We start from the raw sequence: 17,318 nt of genomic DNA on the forward strand, positions 1-17,318 counted from the left end.
ATACAGTTGGTCATTGCCTTGATCACAATTCTTATCTCTCTCAAAATTGCTTGTCCTTAAAATGTTATTTTATAAATTGTTCTCTTGGTTCTGCTCAATTCATTCTGCATCAGTTCATACAAGTCTTCTTGTGTTTCTTTGAAACTATCTCTTTTGTCATGTCTTATAGTGGGCCCAGAATTGAATAGGAAAAAGAGGAAAAGTGATGGTGCACTGCTTTTAATGGTCCCAAGCTTTTCTCTGAAAGAAAAACCCATCTCTATGACACCAATATTCTTCCAGTGATACTAGATGGCTGCAAGTCATGAAATGTCACAACTGACATTTCAGGTCAACCAAAGAAAAATGATCATCAATAGGCTGCCACCTATTATCCACAAGTAATTATGTGCAACAAGAGGTATAATGTTGTAGTTACTGTTTAAATTGTTCTCATTTCATTCTGCATCAGTTCATACAAACCTCAGGTTTCTCTAATCAGGTTTCTCCTTTCTCTCTCTCATTTCTTATGGTATAATAATATTCCGTTATATTAATATAGCATAATTTGTTCAGCCATTCTCCAGTTTATGGGAACCCCATTTGTTTCCTGTTCTTTACAGCAATAAAAAGTAAGGCTAAATTTTTGCACAAATGGGTTCTTTCCCTTTGTGTTTGATCTCTCTGTTGTCTAAGCCTAGAAGTAATAACCATGGGTCAAAGGGTATGTACAGTTTAGTGATTTTGGTTATAGTTCCAGACTGCTTTCCAGAATGGCTAGAACAGTTCACAGGTTTACCGATCATGCATTTGTACCTGTCTTCCCCATGGGAGATTTAGAGCCAGACACAGGCAGAGGTGCACAGGATGAGAATGCATAAATGGGTTTTAGTCTGTCCCAGTGAAGAGAGTTGCCACATCAATGTGATCACAGGTCAATCTGTCCATCAACAAGCATTTAATAAGCATGTATTACTTGCCAGGGATATAAATAAAAATAAGTAAAAAGAATGAAATAATCCATACTCACAATGGGCTTAAATTCTAATTGAAGTCTTGAAGTTAACTGAATAAAGAATATGTGCTCAACCCACAACTCAAGAATTTGGGGGAAAGGAGAGAAGGATATAAGCAAAGCCAAAGTTTGGAGTAGGACAGCTAGGTGACACAGTAGACAGAGTGCCAGGCTTCCTGAGTTCAAATCTGGCATCAGACACTAGTTGTATGACCCTGGGTAAGTCACTTAATCCTGTTTGCCTGAGTTTCCTCATCTGTAAAATGAAGTGGAGAAGGAAATGGCAGTATCTTTGCCAAGAAAACCCCTCTTTGCCAAGAAAATCTTCTTAGGGTACTTATTCTCCTAAGATGTAGAAAGAACAAACATAAAAGAAAAAGAAGCAACACATACTCTGAACACATTGCAACTGAGTGGGAGAGAGTTAAGGATATCATGTAGCCATATTGGATAATTGCTAAATTTTCAACGTGAATATTTACACCTGGGAAATCAATTAGTAGCAAACAATTCAGGGCTTGATTTATTGTTTTGTTGATTGTCTAGACTTGAAAAAGTGATGGAGAAAATGTTAATAATGCAGATGAAACTTTGCAATATTGGTAGAGCACTATTGGTAGAGTTATGAACTGGCCCAGCAATTCTGGAAAGCAATTTGGAACTATAACCAAAATCACATGCATTTTCTAGAGAGCTTATTGTTAAATATTTACCAGCACACCTGTGGATATAGGTCTATCCTTCCCGCACCATCACCTCCCCCCTACCCCACCCAGCCGCCCCAAACCTGGCAGCTCACTCTCAGCCAGAAAGGGTTTAAAAAAAAAGGCAAAAATGGTCCATTGAAAGGACTACTCATTTTGCAAGTATACTCAATTATGGCTCAGTGACTCAAGAGTCATCAATCTTTCTGGCTCCTTAGCCAACTGAGACACTCATTACCACCACACAGTGCCAGCTACTCAGTCACTCGCGGCTAGAAGTAGGCTCACCAAGCCCACATGCATGGCTGGATTGGAAGTAAGTAGAGAATATCTGCACGTGCCCTCCAGGCTATATTGTGACACATTCCTTGGGACTACCAGGCACCAGTCAAGTTTCCTCCCTTGTTTTTCCAGCTCCCTTTTTTTTTTTGTCTTTCCCCATTAACATGTAAACTCCTTGAGGGCATATTCTCTCTCTCTTCTTCTGGTCTCCCTGTCCTCTTCTCCTCTCCCCTTTCCCTTCCTTCCCCCCACTCATTTATTCCCAGAGCTTAGTGCAGTTCCTGGCACATAGTAAACGCTCAATAAATGCTTGTTGATTCTTACTGACACGCTCTCAAAGACTGTAATTCAGAAGGTGAAGAGGACATTTGTGAGCAAAGGTACAAAGGTGAGAAAACTCCTGTTTTATGCCTCACTTGGTATTGATAATCAGAGGGTCCCTGAACAAAGATTTCTCTGTGATATTATGTTATATTATATCTATTAAGGAATCTTAAAACATACATGGAAAAATGCTAATTGGAGGAAAGACTTTTAAGGCTATATTTTACATTAATGAGTCTTTTTTATTTGGGTTGGGGATAGTAATCAACAAACATTGAATATGCTGGGATCTTATTATGACTACATCTTTTAGCTGTGTATATGTGAAGATAAGGCAGCTGGGTAGATAGAGTACTGGGCCTGGAGTCAGGACAATTCGTATTCCTGAGTTCAACTCTGGCCTCATACAATTACTAGCTAAGTGACCCTGGGCAATTCATTTAACTGTGTTTGCGTCAGTTTCCTCAACTGCTAAATGAGCTGCAGAATGAAATGGCAAACCACCCTAGTATCTTTGCCAAAGAAACCCCAAATAGGTTCACGAAGAGTTGGACATGCCTGAAATGACTAAACAAAACAAAATGTGAAGATGTGCTCTACCATAAAAAATCATCTTTGAACCACTTCCTATTCCCTTCTCATTTTCCTAAAAGATACCCTTGATATAAAAGATTAAGTATACTTGAGAAAGTAAACACATAGATTGGTAGCTGATGCCATTTTGAGAACTTTATTTTTGATAATAATATTATCCATTTTTTTCCCAAATTTTTTGGCATCTTCCCCTTTTTGAGATATCATGAAAATTGAAACCATCAATTTCAGAATTGTGATGACTTCAGCATGGATTTCTTCTTGTGTGTATTTGGTTTAGGCCAGGCATTTTTTCCCCCCAACTTCATTTTCTAAGTGTGATTTCCACATCATCATAGATACCATAGATACTTCAAAATAGAGTCAAATTGATGGGGTGCTTGTGCTTGTACTTGGACCCCAATTTCTCCCTAGTCTCAGAAACACTGTCTCTGACAATTTCTTTCCAGCCCAAGGACACTGTGCCTAGCAGTTATTCATGCATGGGCCTCAGCACTACCCTTATCTCTCTCCCTGGTACAGCTACACAAAGCTGGGTGAGAGAGTGCTGGGCTGCTCAGGCCCCATCCCTCAGATCATGTCTCTGGAAGCCTCCCAATTCTTTAGTAACTTCCTATCTTGTGAGAAAGCTTTCCCTTGTTGCAGAGCATTCTCTCATCAAGACAGAGGGAGAGGGGTGCCTTGCCCAGCCCAAGGAATTTTGTCCTTGGCCAGCCCAAGGACTCTTCTCCTGCTAAACTCCCAAGATCCATACCTCTGTCATCTCCCTCCCTGTCCAGTATACTCCCTGTACTTTCTCATCCATAGCTCCCAAAGACACCTGGACCTTTAGATTACCTCATCAGTGTCCCTGACATCCCTTTCCCTTGCCCTTTTCCATATAAACCCTAGCTCCATCCTCAGTCTCTTGCAGGTTCCTTAAGAATCCTTGCCTGCTGAAAAGCGTAACAATAAATCTTTGCCACCTTGACCTAAAGAATGCTTGAGTCTGTGAATTCATTCCAGATGACCTGGCCTGTACTCTGGTCTTTGAGGGTTCTCAATATCTCAGACCACAACAAAATGTGACACTTTTATCACTGATGACTAGATTATTAGAACTGATAAATCTGTTCCATTTTCTTTATTGTCCCCCTAGTTTCAATCAATCAATCAACATTTAGTAAGCACCTACTACTGTGCTAAGTGCTGGAGATTCAAAAAAGAGGCAAAAAAGACAGCTCTTGCCCACAAGGAACTCACAGTCTAATGGGGGAGACAATGTGCAAACAAATGTATAAAAAGCAAGATATATACAGGATAAAAAGAAGATAATTAACAGAGGGAAGGCACTGGAATTAAGAGGAATCAGGGGAGGCTTCCTTAAGAAGCTGGGATTTTAGATGGGATTTAAAGGAAGCTAGGGAGGTTAGTAGTTGAAGAGTAGGCAGAAAAGCATTCCAGGCATGGAGGATAGCCAGAGAAAATGCTGGGAGCCGAGAGATGGAGTCTTGGTTCTGCAACAGCCAGGAAGCCAGTGTCACTAGATTTAAGAAAATATGTGAGGGAGTAAGGTATAAGAAAACTGGAAAGGTAGGAGGGGGCAAGGTTATAAAGGGCTTTGGATGCCAAAGAGAGTATTTTGTATTTGTTACTGGGTGCAATACAAAGCCACTGAAGTTTATTGCTTGTGGGGGGGAGGGGCAGGGTAGCACTATATCAGACTACAGCATTAGGAAAATCACTTAAGTGGCTGAATGGAGGATAGACTGGTGTGTGGGGAGAGACTTGAGGTAGGCAGACCTGCCAACAGGCTACTGCAGTAGTACAGGAGGGAGGTGATGTGGGCCTGCACCAGAGTGGTGACAGTGTTAGAGGAGAGGGGGCCATATTCAAGAGATGTTGAAAAGGTGAAATTGACAAGCCTTGGCAACAGATCAGATATGGGGAGTGAGAGATAGTGAGGAGTCCAGGATTTTTCATATAAAAATGCTCTTGTGTGATCTAACTTAGTAGGATTTCACACTACTCTGATCATATTCCTATTTTTTCCTCTACTGCTCTTCACTGTTCTGCATAGTAACACTCCTTGTCTTCTGCCATCTTCCCCCACAATATTTTACCAGTGAGTTTGCACACTAATCTGGTTTTGTCTTTGTCTGTTTGATTGACAATTTAAATATTGGTTGGCTGAGATAGTTTCCAGGCTCTGATGGCCTCCTTGTTGTGGAAACTGCTTCAGATTGGCTAAACTTTTGTGAGACATGGTAATAACCAAAGTCACTGTCTTTACCTTTTCCATTTTTTTGGCATCAATAGTTTGTGTGAGGTGGTGGGTTAGTGTTGTTGTAATTGCATAGACTTTAAATCCATTATTGTTAAATGTCAATTTATTAGATTCAGCCCATCATTCTAGCTCACTGGAATTTTTTAAGGTAGCTTAATTCTATAATCTATGTTTAATTATTCTTCTTAGTTGCATATTATTCACATATTTTATAAAACATGGTATTTATGACTTCAAGTCAATGATTAAAAAAAAAAGAGTAGGAGAGACAGGAATAGGGTGCTAGAGAGTCTTCCAGTTTGATATTGATCTGATATTGATTCATTAATCATTATTCAATTGCTTAACAGTACCAATAAAGAATTAGTTCAAGTGGTTTGTGTTTTGTAGAAGTTACATGATTGACAGGGGAGGTAGAGAACAGAACTCACTACCCTGATTCCAGAATCTGTGGAGAAGTTATCATTCTGCTGGCTTTCTGAAGAAGAGGAATAAGGCTCAGACTTTCCTTGATGCATTGCTTGAGAAGGAAAGGCCACAATGGAATTTTTCTAGCGCTGCTTCCATCTTTACAACTCTATCCTATGCATCATTCTTGTTGTTTCTTTTCCCTCTCTGTTTTTTCCTTTCTTGTGTTTTTCATCTATCAAAAAGCTCCAGGAACACTATTTGCCCTTACTGGTGACCTTTGACTATGAAGCAATATAGCTCATATTTATACTGTGCTTTCCTCATAACCACCCTGTGAGAAGTAGGTAAGTGCATTGTTATGCCCATTTTATAGAGGAGGAAATTGAGTCTTGACTTGCTTATGATTACATAGCTATGATATATCAGAGGCAGGGTTCAGAGGTAGATCTTCTGGCCTTAAGTCCAGGACTATATCCACTACACCATGCTGCCTCTTGGGAACAATTAGAAAATGATGTATTAATATTAGGTGTCCCAAAAGTTTCAGTTCTAATCTATTAAAGCTTTTAAAGCTTAGAGCTGCAGTAAGATTTTTGGAACATCTTATATATCTGTAACTTGCTGAAAAAACAAACTAAACTTCTAAGTGTAAAGGACACAAGTAAAAAAGGTTATCAATGGGATGTATTCTATTAAGACAAGTTTCTATAAATGTACTTCTTCAGAATCCTGTTAGAACCATTACCTTCTTTCAAGGCTCAACTAAAGCACAACTTTTTAAATCCCCTCTCCCCTTAGACCTGTTCCCCATTCCCCCCCCCATTTGCTTGTCCTCCCTCTTCAAATTACTTTGTATCATACTTTTCTGTGTATTGGTCCTATCCTACAAGTAGATTGTAAGCTCCTTGAGCTCAGGGACCACATAATTTTTGGTCTTTGTTCTCCTAGCACTTAGCACTGTGCCAATGCTCTACCCATAGTAAAAGTTTACACTGAAAGGACTGAAATTTAACAATACATCAAGGGGCAGCTAGGTGTCACAGTGGATAGAGCACTGGCCCTGGAGTCACGAAGACCTGAGTTCAAATCCAGTCTCACACATATAACACTAGCTGTGTGATTCTGGGCTAGTCACTTAACCCCAACTTCCTTGCAAAAAACAAAACAAAACAAAACATATATGCAAGAAGACATCAAAGAACTAAGGTATGTCATTTGACAAAGTGCATTTTTTTTATCCATAAGGCAAAGAAAATAGAAATGATAGAATGAAAAATTTTATTTCAAAGTGAAATTATATTTTTGTATCAACTGACACATAGGGTCCTAGTGTTAATAAATTTTCGTTGAATTGAATTTTCATATATATCACAAACAAAGGGAAAAGCACCTTGGGTAAAAGTACAAATCAACAAAGGCCCAGTCTTGTTTCCTCATGCTCACCAAAGATATCTAAGCATATCTAAGATCAAAGATTTATAACTGGAAGAGACTTGGGAGCTCAGCTAGTACAACTCTCTAATTTTACAGATGAAGAAACCAACCAACACCCAGAGAAATGAGGTTACCTGCCCACAATCAATTTGAACCACGTGCTTTCCCTCCAAATCCACCACTCTTTCCTGTGAGATGTTAGGAGATTTATCCATGAAAAGGAGATATACCCTGAATGATACTGTTTAGAAGTACAGTTAACTAGGTCAAACATTTAATTACCACTAGACTTTTTCCATACAAAATCACTAAATCAGGTCAGGCTTGCATGCATGGCATCCTGTTTCTCAGGCAGCTCAGAAGTAAATGATCCTGAATGATTATAAAGGCACTAGCAACTGGAATGGTAGTCTAATGGTTATTTATGCCCTGTATGCCAGTGGCTAAAGCTATTTATTCACAAATAAGGAAGCAGACAAGTTCCTCTAAATTTCTGCTGCTTCATTAAAGTACTTAAGACTAAATCACATCTTCATTAAAGTACCTAAGACTGAAATCACAGTTCTCTTTTCATACACTACAATCTATTGTTCTTGGATCAAAATTATACTCATAAACATAATTCAGTGGCAATAAATCAGTCCTGTACTTCATAATGAAGGGTTAAAAATATATTTCTTTAGCATACTATTTGCTATTTTTTTCTTCTGTTTTGTTTTGTTTCCCCTTCTGATGGTTCCTCCTATTGGCTCTACTTCTTATTTACAACATCACTAATGTGAAAATATGTTTAATAGGAATGTGTGTGTGTGTGTGTGTGTGTGTATATATATATATATATGTATATATATATATAGCCTATATCAGATTGCACACCATCTTGGGGAGGGAGGGGGAGAAAAATGTAAAACTCAAAAGTTTATGGAAGTGATTGTCGATAAATCAAAATAAATTAATAAAGTTTAAAAAAAGAAAATATATTTCTTTGTTAACAGTTACAATTCCAATTTATCACGGTTAGTACATACTCATAGAAATAGCTAAGCTCAAGAAGGGAAGGGAAGGGAATGAGCGTTTATAAGCACCTGCTACGTGCCAGGCCCTGTGCTAAATGCTTTACAAACAGTATCTCATTTGATACTCACAACACTGGGAGGTAGGTGATACTATTATTACCATTTTATAGTTGAGGAAACTGAAGAAGACAAAGGTTGAATGACTTACCCAGTGTCACACAGCTAGTGTCTGAGGTTAGATTTGAACTCAGATCTTTCTGACTTCAGGTCCAGTACTCTATCTGCTGCACTACCTCCTTGGACCTACATATCATTTTCCATATTTCCTTGTTCTGGGTCATTGTGAATCCTCTTGTTTGTTATCTTATCAAGGCACATAATTTTTTTTTCCAGGATGCTTCCTTCCTGTTTTCGTCAATTTCCATTATCACTTTTTGTACAAAGCATAACAAGCAGTTGAATAGAGTTCACATATCAGTACATACATCTTGAATGAAAACTGCAAATAGACAATGAGCTAAGCCCAGAATCTGAAAGGAGAGTAGGCTAGTTTGCATTTAGGAAATCATGAAGTGATTTAATGACTCCCAGTTCCTAACTGAGACAAATGCCTGTTCAAAAAAATTTCACAATTTTTTCAGTGATGTTGTAGACCTACGTTATGGAATACCAGCCTCCAAAGAACTGAAGCTGAAGATTGTCCAAAGGACAATGGAGAGGCATATGGTGATTGGAAGCAGACTGTCATGCATTAACAAGTAATTATGAAGAAGTGGCATAAAAGATGCCTTTAAAGAAATGTATAACCAGAAAAAAATAATATGATCAATGCATTAGGTTCTGAGCCCGGAGGATGTGGCTTTAAATCCTGCCCTAGATACTTACACTTCTGTAACCATGAACAATTTATTTAAATTCCCTGTGCCTCTATTTTCTCACCCATAAAAGGAGAGGATCGGGTTTTATGGGCTCTGAAGCCCCTTTGAGTTTTAAATCTATTGTCTTTTCAGGAGAGGTAGGGGGCTATGGGTGTGGAACACTGCGTGTGTTGTCAGATGCATTAGCTGGATTGTATCACCTAACTGTTTTTATCATAAGGGAGGGTTCAACTGGGGTGCTGTTATATCAGGAAATGACCTGCAGTACTAAAAGATAAAAACTTAAAAAAAATTTAAGGTCAAGATTAGCAATAGACACCCACAGGCCTCACAGGTATGTACCGATGTCATGTACCCAGCATGTCAGGGGGAACTCCTAGAACAGATTTCCTCTAGGAGATGGAGGACAAGGACAAGACTGGCACAGGATGGGCAGGCATGAATGGACTGTGACTTATACCCTTGGTGAAAGCACAGATCCACTTAGCTATTGCTTCTGAAATGGAACATCAGGATGGTGAAAAATACTCCAGAAAACATCTTCACTTGCTATTTCATTTACTACCAAAACATGTGCAAAATTCTAATCATACTCTCACTGGTCACAAACACAGCCGGCCAATACAGTGCTATTTTGTGACTCTCTAATCCGTGATAATGTAATTGCGTACTGTGGTTATCTGTGTTGATGTCTTGTTCTATTAGTAATTGACAAGCTCCATGAAGGCAGGGACCATGTAAGTATTTAAGCCTCTTCTACTGAAGATGCTGAGGAATTGAGGAAACAACAACTAAAAGGAAAACCGTCTCTACCCTCAGGGAGTTTACGTGCTACATTTACTGAGGAGGGAGGCATACGTTTATTGAGAGAAGTGCAAGATCATTTGAGGCGGAGAGAGCTGGGGAGGGGACCATAAAAGGATTCTCCTACTAGGCAGCATCTGGACCCCAAGTGCTATAAGTGCAGCAATGGATTCTGAGAGGTGGTAGTAAGGAAGGAGGCAGTGAATTCCAGACAAGGAGGCATGGAGGAGGGAGATGGAATGCCAAATGTAGGGAACAAGTAGGCCGGTCTGACTGGAATGTAGAATGCATGAAGAGAAGTAATACAGGATAAATCTGGAAAGGTAGGCTAGAGCCAAATGGTGACAAGCTTTACAGGACAAGCTGAATTTATATTTGAACACAGAGGTAAAACGGAATGAATGAAGATTCTTTCTTTCTTTTTGGCACAGAAGTTTATTTCTACACAGAAAGAAATGCTAAACATGGGAGAATTGATGCACTCATTGACAGGAGTTAGAGGATTCAGCAACTGTAGTTACTGAAACATGGCAGGCTAATATTTAACTACCGTTACAATAAGTTGGGAGAATAATATTTAATTTGCATCAGAACATAAAGCAGTTTTGCAAGACTACTAAAATGTTTTATATTTCATCTTAGCATGCATTATCCAACCACTCCTGACATTTTGCTCAATTCCTGAGATAAATCATTGTTGTTTTGGGGGAAATGTAGCTGGCCACTCACAGGCCTCTGGGGACCTTCAAACCTTTTGGAATTCACCATGTTGCTGCCAGTCCTGGACATATGAACCAAAGGATACTTGTTCACCTAAGATCAGGAAAGAACAAACAAACAAAAAAGATAGCATACCCACATCTAATGGCTGTATAGGGACCACGGGAAAGAGAGAACAACAGTTCTTTCTCTCACGGGACTCTGGGGACCCAGCTGGAACCAATCTACATGATTCACAGCCTGAAGGTAGAAAGCCCTTTTGATGAAAGTCATCTACTGTGATCTTCTCATTCACCAGGAAATTTGGGGAGTCCTTAATCAAGTAACAAGCATTTATTAAGCTTATGTGCCAGGCACTGTGCTAAGTGCTAGGGACACAAAGAAAGAGGAAAAACTGTCCCTTAAGAAGACTACATATACATACATACATACATATATACACATATATATAACACATATACACACAAACACACATATACATAGATACGTACACAGATACATATATATATATTATATATATATATATATATATCAGTACCTTCAAGAGAATTACAGGGTCAACATTAAGCATCTATCTACAGGGCAAACCTCTCACTGACGAGTCACTTACAGCTAGAAATAAACTCCCACAGCTCCTACACGGTTAAAAGGAAGAAGCTAGAGCACCAAGTTCTTAACCTTTTTTCTGTTATGGATTCCTTTGGCAGTGAAGCCCATGAAGCCTTTCTCAGAATCCTATCTTTAAATGCATAAATACATAGGCTTGCAAAGGAAACCAACCAGATTGAAATACAGCTATCAAGATATTTTTTAAAAATTCACAAATTCCAATTTAGAAACCCCCGAGCTAGAGAATATCTGTTCCTGGTCTGTAAAACCCACATTACTGATAATTATGAACAGAATCATAGAATCTTAGAGCTGGAAGACACCTCAAGGCCATCGAGTTCAAAGTATATCTTGAACAAGAATCCCAAGTCCACCATACTCAATAAATGATCATCTAACTTTTGCCTAAGGACCTCCACCACTTCCTACTGGGGGACATTTGGAATGCAGCCAGCTGAGAAGAAGGAGGGATATGAGAAGCTTTGTTGGGCCCCTCTCCCTTAAAAGCCAGAGTTTCTCTCACAAAAAATAGATGAAATAATTGTATTCTCCTTCAGCCTCTGATTCCAGTGGGAAGGAAAAAAGGGAGGAAGGTGAAGACAAAAATTGGGAGAGACAGACAGACACGAACTAGTAACAGTACAATGGGAAAAGAAAATCCACGGATTTGGGGTCAGACGACCTAGGTCCAAATTCTGCCTCTGTCAATCACTCCCTGTATGATTTTGGGTAAGCCATTCAATGTCTTTGGGCCTGTTTCCTTGTGTGCATAATCAGGGGGTTGAACAAAATGGCCTGCAAGTTTCCTTCCAGCCTGAAATCTGTGAACTCTGCCTACTGTTCTTTTCACATGGGCAAGGGAAGTGAGCAAACAAAACAATCCCCAGCTCCTGAGAGCAGGGACTTTTTTTTTAATTTTGAGTACCCTAGCCAGCACAGACTGAGCATTTAACAACTATGGATGCTGAACCTAATTAAATGGGGGTGGGGGTGGAGAAGAGAGTAAGAGATTGACAAAATAACACTCATGGGGACTCTAGATACTGGGGAAGGATGACGTGACAGAAGAGCCTTCTGGCAGCCTTTTAGAGGAAGGAAGAGGAAAAACAGAAACCTAACTAGATCTACAACCTTTTCATGGGGTCACTCCATCAAAGGTACAGAGAGAGCACACCCCTTGTGGTCATCAAAAGGGTCCACAGTCTCCATGGTGAAGATTCTGTGTATCCTGCAAGTAAAGGAGAAGAGGATGAAGAGAGGAGACCAGTCCCAGCCAGATGCTAGCGAACATAATGCTGTACAGTCACCAGCACAGCACCTGCCACCCAACTGACTGAAGGCCTAGATCCTGGAGAGTCAAAGGGCTAGATGGAGGGACCAGTACAACGCAACTGCAACCCGTATCCCTCCAGTCCCTGCTTACACAGTAGCAGCATAAGTAGCTGCTTGGAGCCATGATCTGGCTTGCATGTGTGAACCAATTTTCTAGTGACCCTGGATTGGAAGTGATTGACCAGACTGCACCTTTGGGGGAGGGAAGGGTCTAAATAATAATAGCTAACATTTATGTAGACTAGCTGGGTGCCATAATGCATAGAGTACCCATCTTGGAGTCAGGAAGACCAGAGTTAAAAAAATCCAACCTCACACATTTACTAGTTGTGTGACCCTGGGCAAGTCACTTAACCCTGTTTGCCTCAGTTTCCTTATCTGTAAAAGGAACTGGAGAGAAAACAACAAACCACTCCAATATCTTTGCCAAGAAAAGCCCAAATGAGGTCACAAAGAGTTGGACAGGATTGAACGACATTTATGAGCACCCTACTATGTGCCAGGCACTGTGGTAAGGGCTTTACAATGATTATCTAATTGTATCCTCACAACAACCCAGAGAGGAAGGTGCTATTATTCCCATTTTACAGATGAGGAACTGAGGCAAACTGAGGTTTTCAATTTGAGTCCATTAATTCTCCACTCCAACCCAGGCCGTCAGAACAGTACTGGGGTTCCGAGGTCAGGGCCTAATTGTCATAGCACACAGAACAGGACGTGGGGCTTCACGTCACTGTCATTTAGTGGAGGAAGTGGTATCCGGCCGCAAACACCAGAGCCACATCACAGACCACCTTGGGAAAGCTGCACAGCAAGGTGCCCGGCCCCGCGGCGTCCTTCTTCCGCAGGAGCCTGCCCAACCTGGGCTCGGGACCTCCCCAGACCCGGGGCGCGACCTCAGGGTGAAACTGCACTCCTTCGGGGTGTCTTGCGCCACCGGGTAAGGCCCTGGGGGTAGGTCGGTCCAGGGCCACAAAGAGGGGGGACGCGCAGAAAGAGGGGGCTGTGCCCGGGGGGGTCGGGGAGGGACAGTGCGTGGGGGGGAGGGGAAGAGGGAAAGGAGAACGATTCCGGGGAGGGGCCGGGGCAGCTCTGGCCCGCGGTCAGACACCTGGCCAAAGTTAGGCTGATCCTCGAGGATCCGGGATGGGGGGCGGTGTCGACAAGGTCAGGGGTTCGAGGGCAGGTGGCCTCCGCATGCAGGAGAATCCTCGGGCCCAGGGAACGTCCCAGTGGCTCAGCAGACCTCCCCGCCACCTCCCAGCCGGACCCCGGGGAGGAGGGAGGCGGTGCCTCACCCGATCCCTTAAAGCGACCGCCCGGTCTAGGGCCCTAATCGCCTTCCTCAGAGAATACGGTATGACCCTTGGCAGCCGCCGTCCGGGGGAGGGTCCGGCGCAGTCGCCACGGAGACGGTTCTCGGCTGTAACCGCTATGAACTTTCTTGAGCGGATGAATGAGTCGGTAGGTACGTGGGCAAATGTGTGAGGTTGGATTGGCGAGGGAAGAGACTAGAACCAGAGAGACCGATTAGGAGACTACTGTCCGAGGGGGTTGCTCTCTGCGATGTGGTGGAGGGAGGGCTGACAAGACTTGGGGAGTGGGCAAGGCCTGCGGTCCACTGAAGAGTTGAGGAGAAGAGCAATCTTACCGTGTAAAATTGAAAAGCTTTTGCATGAACAAAATCAATGCAGCTAAAATTAGAAAAAAGGTATCTGGGAAAAATCTTCATAGCATATCTCCAATAAAGGTTTGATATGTGTGTGTGTGTGTATGTGTATACAAATAAGTAACAATAAGAGCCCCAAAAGATAACTAATGAAAAGACATGAACAGGCAGGTTCAAAAGAAGAAATTGCAAGCTATCAACAGCCATATGAAAGAAGGCCCCAAATCACAAATAAGAAAAACACATTTTAAACAACTCTGTGGTTTCACTTTGCACCCATCAGACAAAATGGTCAATACTGGAGAGTCCCTGGGACGGTAGACACACCAGCACAATGTTGTTGGAGACCTTAATTGGTACATTCCCTCTAGAAAAAAGCCAAAAGTCACTAATCTGACCTAAGAGTAATACTACTACAAGACATAATATCTCGCCCCCTCCCCCCAAGTCAAGGACATAACAGTTCATAGTTACATTGACAATCTTCTTTGTTGTGCTTCTTTATATATTAAAATATTTGTGTTTGTGTTAAATTTCATAATAAAAAGTAAATTCAATTTTTTAAAGAAAAACCAAGGGTGAGAATATCCAGGAAAATGGTCAGCAGTGTCAAAAGCTACAAAGAGGTTGAGAAGGATGAGGACTCAGGGGAAAAAAAAAAGGCTATCAGATTTAGCAACTGACATCACTAGTAACCTTGGAGGAAGCAATTTCAGTGGAGTGGTAGAATCAGAAGACAGACTGCAAGAGGGTGAAGAGTGGGAGGTGAAGAAGTAGAGGCAATGCCTTTAAATGGCTTTTTGTGGGAGTTTAGCTGTGAAAGGGAGGAAAGATGCAGCATGAAAATGCAAGGCACTGGAAGGTGAAGAGATTTTTAAAGAACTGGGGAGACTTGGGCATTCATGTTAATAGATAAGTGGAGGTTGAAAATGTGAAGGGATGGGAAGTGGGAAGTGATCGTGGAGGCAGGACCCTGGGGGAGATGGGAGGAGTTCTGATCAAAGGCAGAAGAGGGAGTAGCCTTAGCCAGGAGTAGATGTAGCTTTTCCTCAGAGATGGAAGGGAAAGGAGAGTGAGGGATTATGTAGGAGTTTTGAGGGAAAGAAGTGAGGAAAGGCTCCAGCATATAGCCTCTATTTTCTCAAAAACAACAAAAAAAGTAGAAGGCAAGGCAAGGTCCTCTGCTGAGAAGAATCAGGGAATGGATGTTTGTTAATCAAGCAAAGATTTATACCAAGATTCACTGAGACTGGGAAATCAACTTTTTCCAGTAAATGTGAGACTACCAAAATACCAATTTAAGAAATTTAGCTCATTTCCCCACTTATTTTCATTCTAAAAAAAAATTCAGCTGATATGCACAATAGTCTTCTGTGATTAGTTGTGTCAAGAGTAAGAAAAAAACAGACTCCAGGGGTCTCTTGACAAAAGTATTGGAAACCAAATGTTTCTCCCATAAAGAGATGTAGGTGAGACACTAGGAAGCAAAAAATAATTCATCATCAAATTTAACAAGGAAAGCTACTGAGTTGTTAACTATTCTTTTTTAAAATAATTTTCTTTGCCTAAATTAGTTCTTCAAAATATTAATACTAATAGTTGAGTTTAAAAGAAAATGTGTATTGCATATTTTTATAAATAGGATAGTGATCTTAGATTTTTATATAAAAGTCACTCAGAAAACTCTGAAAGGATACAGATCAGGAGAGCAGAACAAAGAGAATGATACACACAACAACTAAAATAATATAAATGAAGACAATACTTAAAGACAAGAAAAATTGGATGAAATGCAATGATCAATGTTTCATCCTAGTACTATTAATACACTTTCTTAGCAATTCTGTTAAGAAATGTTTGGGTTGTTTTTTTTTAAAGGCAGTAGAGGTTAAGTGACTTGCCCAGGGCCACATAGCTAGTAAGTGTCAAGTGTTTGGTCTGAGGCCACATTTGAACTCAGGTCCTCCTGACTCCAGGGCCGGTGCTCTATCCACCGAGCCACCTAGCTGTGCCTTCTGTTAAGAAATGTTAAGGTACAAAGATGGAATGTTACATGTTCTGTCTTTCCCAATTGCTTTATCAAAAGTTTTACTTAATTGCTTTTTACTAAAGGAAGGTACTGTTAGGCAAGGGGTTCTGTTGGAAAGTGATTGTTGTGTCAAAACAATGCAGCGATAAACTTTTTTTAAAGCCTGTTAAAATATTGTTCTGCTGCAAGGAGCCATTATTCTGTAACAGCTATTTCAATGGCAATTTCAGATGGCAGCTGTTGAGAGTTCTGATTTTCACTGCTAAGAATACAAACATAGCTCCTTGCCTGCTGTGCCTCTGGCTTGATTTCAGGCTTTTCTCCTGCAAGCACACTGCCTTTCCAGGACAGAGATGTGGTGGGCAGCATTCTAAAGAAGAGGATGCCATACCAACTGGCATCACTGTACCAATTTCTTTTCTTAAAAATATTTTTATCGTTATATTTTGTTTTTACATCACCTTCATTTCCAACCATGACTCACCCTCTTCCCTTATGCAGTGAGCTGAGCTGTTTCTTATAACAGAAAAAAAACAGGGTAAAAAGGCACCTCACCAAGAGCAACCAGCACTCCAAGTGTTTCTGACAGTATATGCAACATTCCACAGCCATAATCCCCTTTCTGGGCAAAGAAGGGAGGGAGGCAAATTCTTTCTGAGGGTGAGCTTGGCCTTTATAATTATGTAGCATTCATTTTTTATATTTATGTTGTTTTAAGTTATTGTGTATTTTGTTTTCTGGGTTCTGCTTAGTTGCACCATTTTCTCTCAATTTTAATTCCCAGAAACATGAAGGAAAAAAAAAGCTGTAAAATTCTGATCGTTTCTATTACATACCATGCAGCATTCGTCCCTATTCCAGGTTGAAGAGCAGCAGTATTACACACTAACTCTATACACGAAGTGATGTCACTGGGACCCGATGAAGAAAGTGTGTTTTTATTTATTCTTTGAGTCAATAAAAGGCCTACAAGGGCTAGATTTACAAAGCTTCTAATACATAAGGAACTTTGTCTAGGGGGCAGTCCCCTAGGAAAATGTTCTACAGCTGAAAGACAAGAATCTAAGAAGGGGAGGTGTTGGAGGCCAGCACCTGGTAGTGGGCCCCTAACCCCGTGAGAACACCACACCCCAAGCAGCTTGTTCCGGGACAAACCGTACCATAACGTGTTCCTGTCAGGGCTGACCGCAAGATGTTGCCACACCGCCCCTGGAAAGTCCCGGAGGCCTATTTTCCTCTTTTGCCCCTCCCC

The 17,318-nt window shown here is 41.0% G+C and overlaps 2 long non-coding RNA genes across 2 annotated transcripts; one reads left to right on the top strand and one right to left on the bottom strand.

The window, feature by feature from the left end:
* Positions 1-10,265: 10,265 nt before the first annotated feature.
* LOC144457599 (uncharacterized) lies at positions 10,266-13,660 on the bottom strand. The gene is made up of 3 exons (XR_013487053.1): positions 13,480-13,660; positions 12,168-12,264; positions 10,266-10,520 (listed from the first exon to the last, which is right to left on the bottom strand). It is a non-coding gene; the product is annotated as an uncharacterized LOC144457599 (long non-coding RNA).
* LOC144457600 (uncharacterized) lies at positions 12,983-17,316 on the top strand. The gene is made up of 2 exons (XR_013487054.1): positions 12,983-13,308; positions 13,697-17,316. It is a non-coding gene; the product is annotated as an uncharacterized LOC144457600 (long non-coding RNA).
* The last annotated feature ends 2 nt before the right edge of the window (positions 17,317-17,318 follow it).

Source organism: Phascolarctos cinereus, unplaced genomic scaffold (assembly GCF_003287225.1).
Source record: "Phascolarctos cinereus isolate Bilbo 61053 unplaced genomic scaffold, phaCin_HiC Scaffold_5;HRSCAF=322, whole genome shotgun sequence".
NCBI lineage: Eukaryota > Metazoa > Chordata > Mammalia > Diprotodontia > Phascolarctidae > Phascolarctos > Phascolarctos cinereus.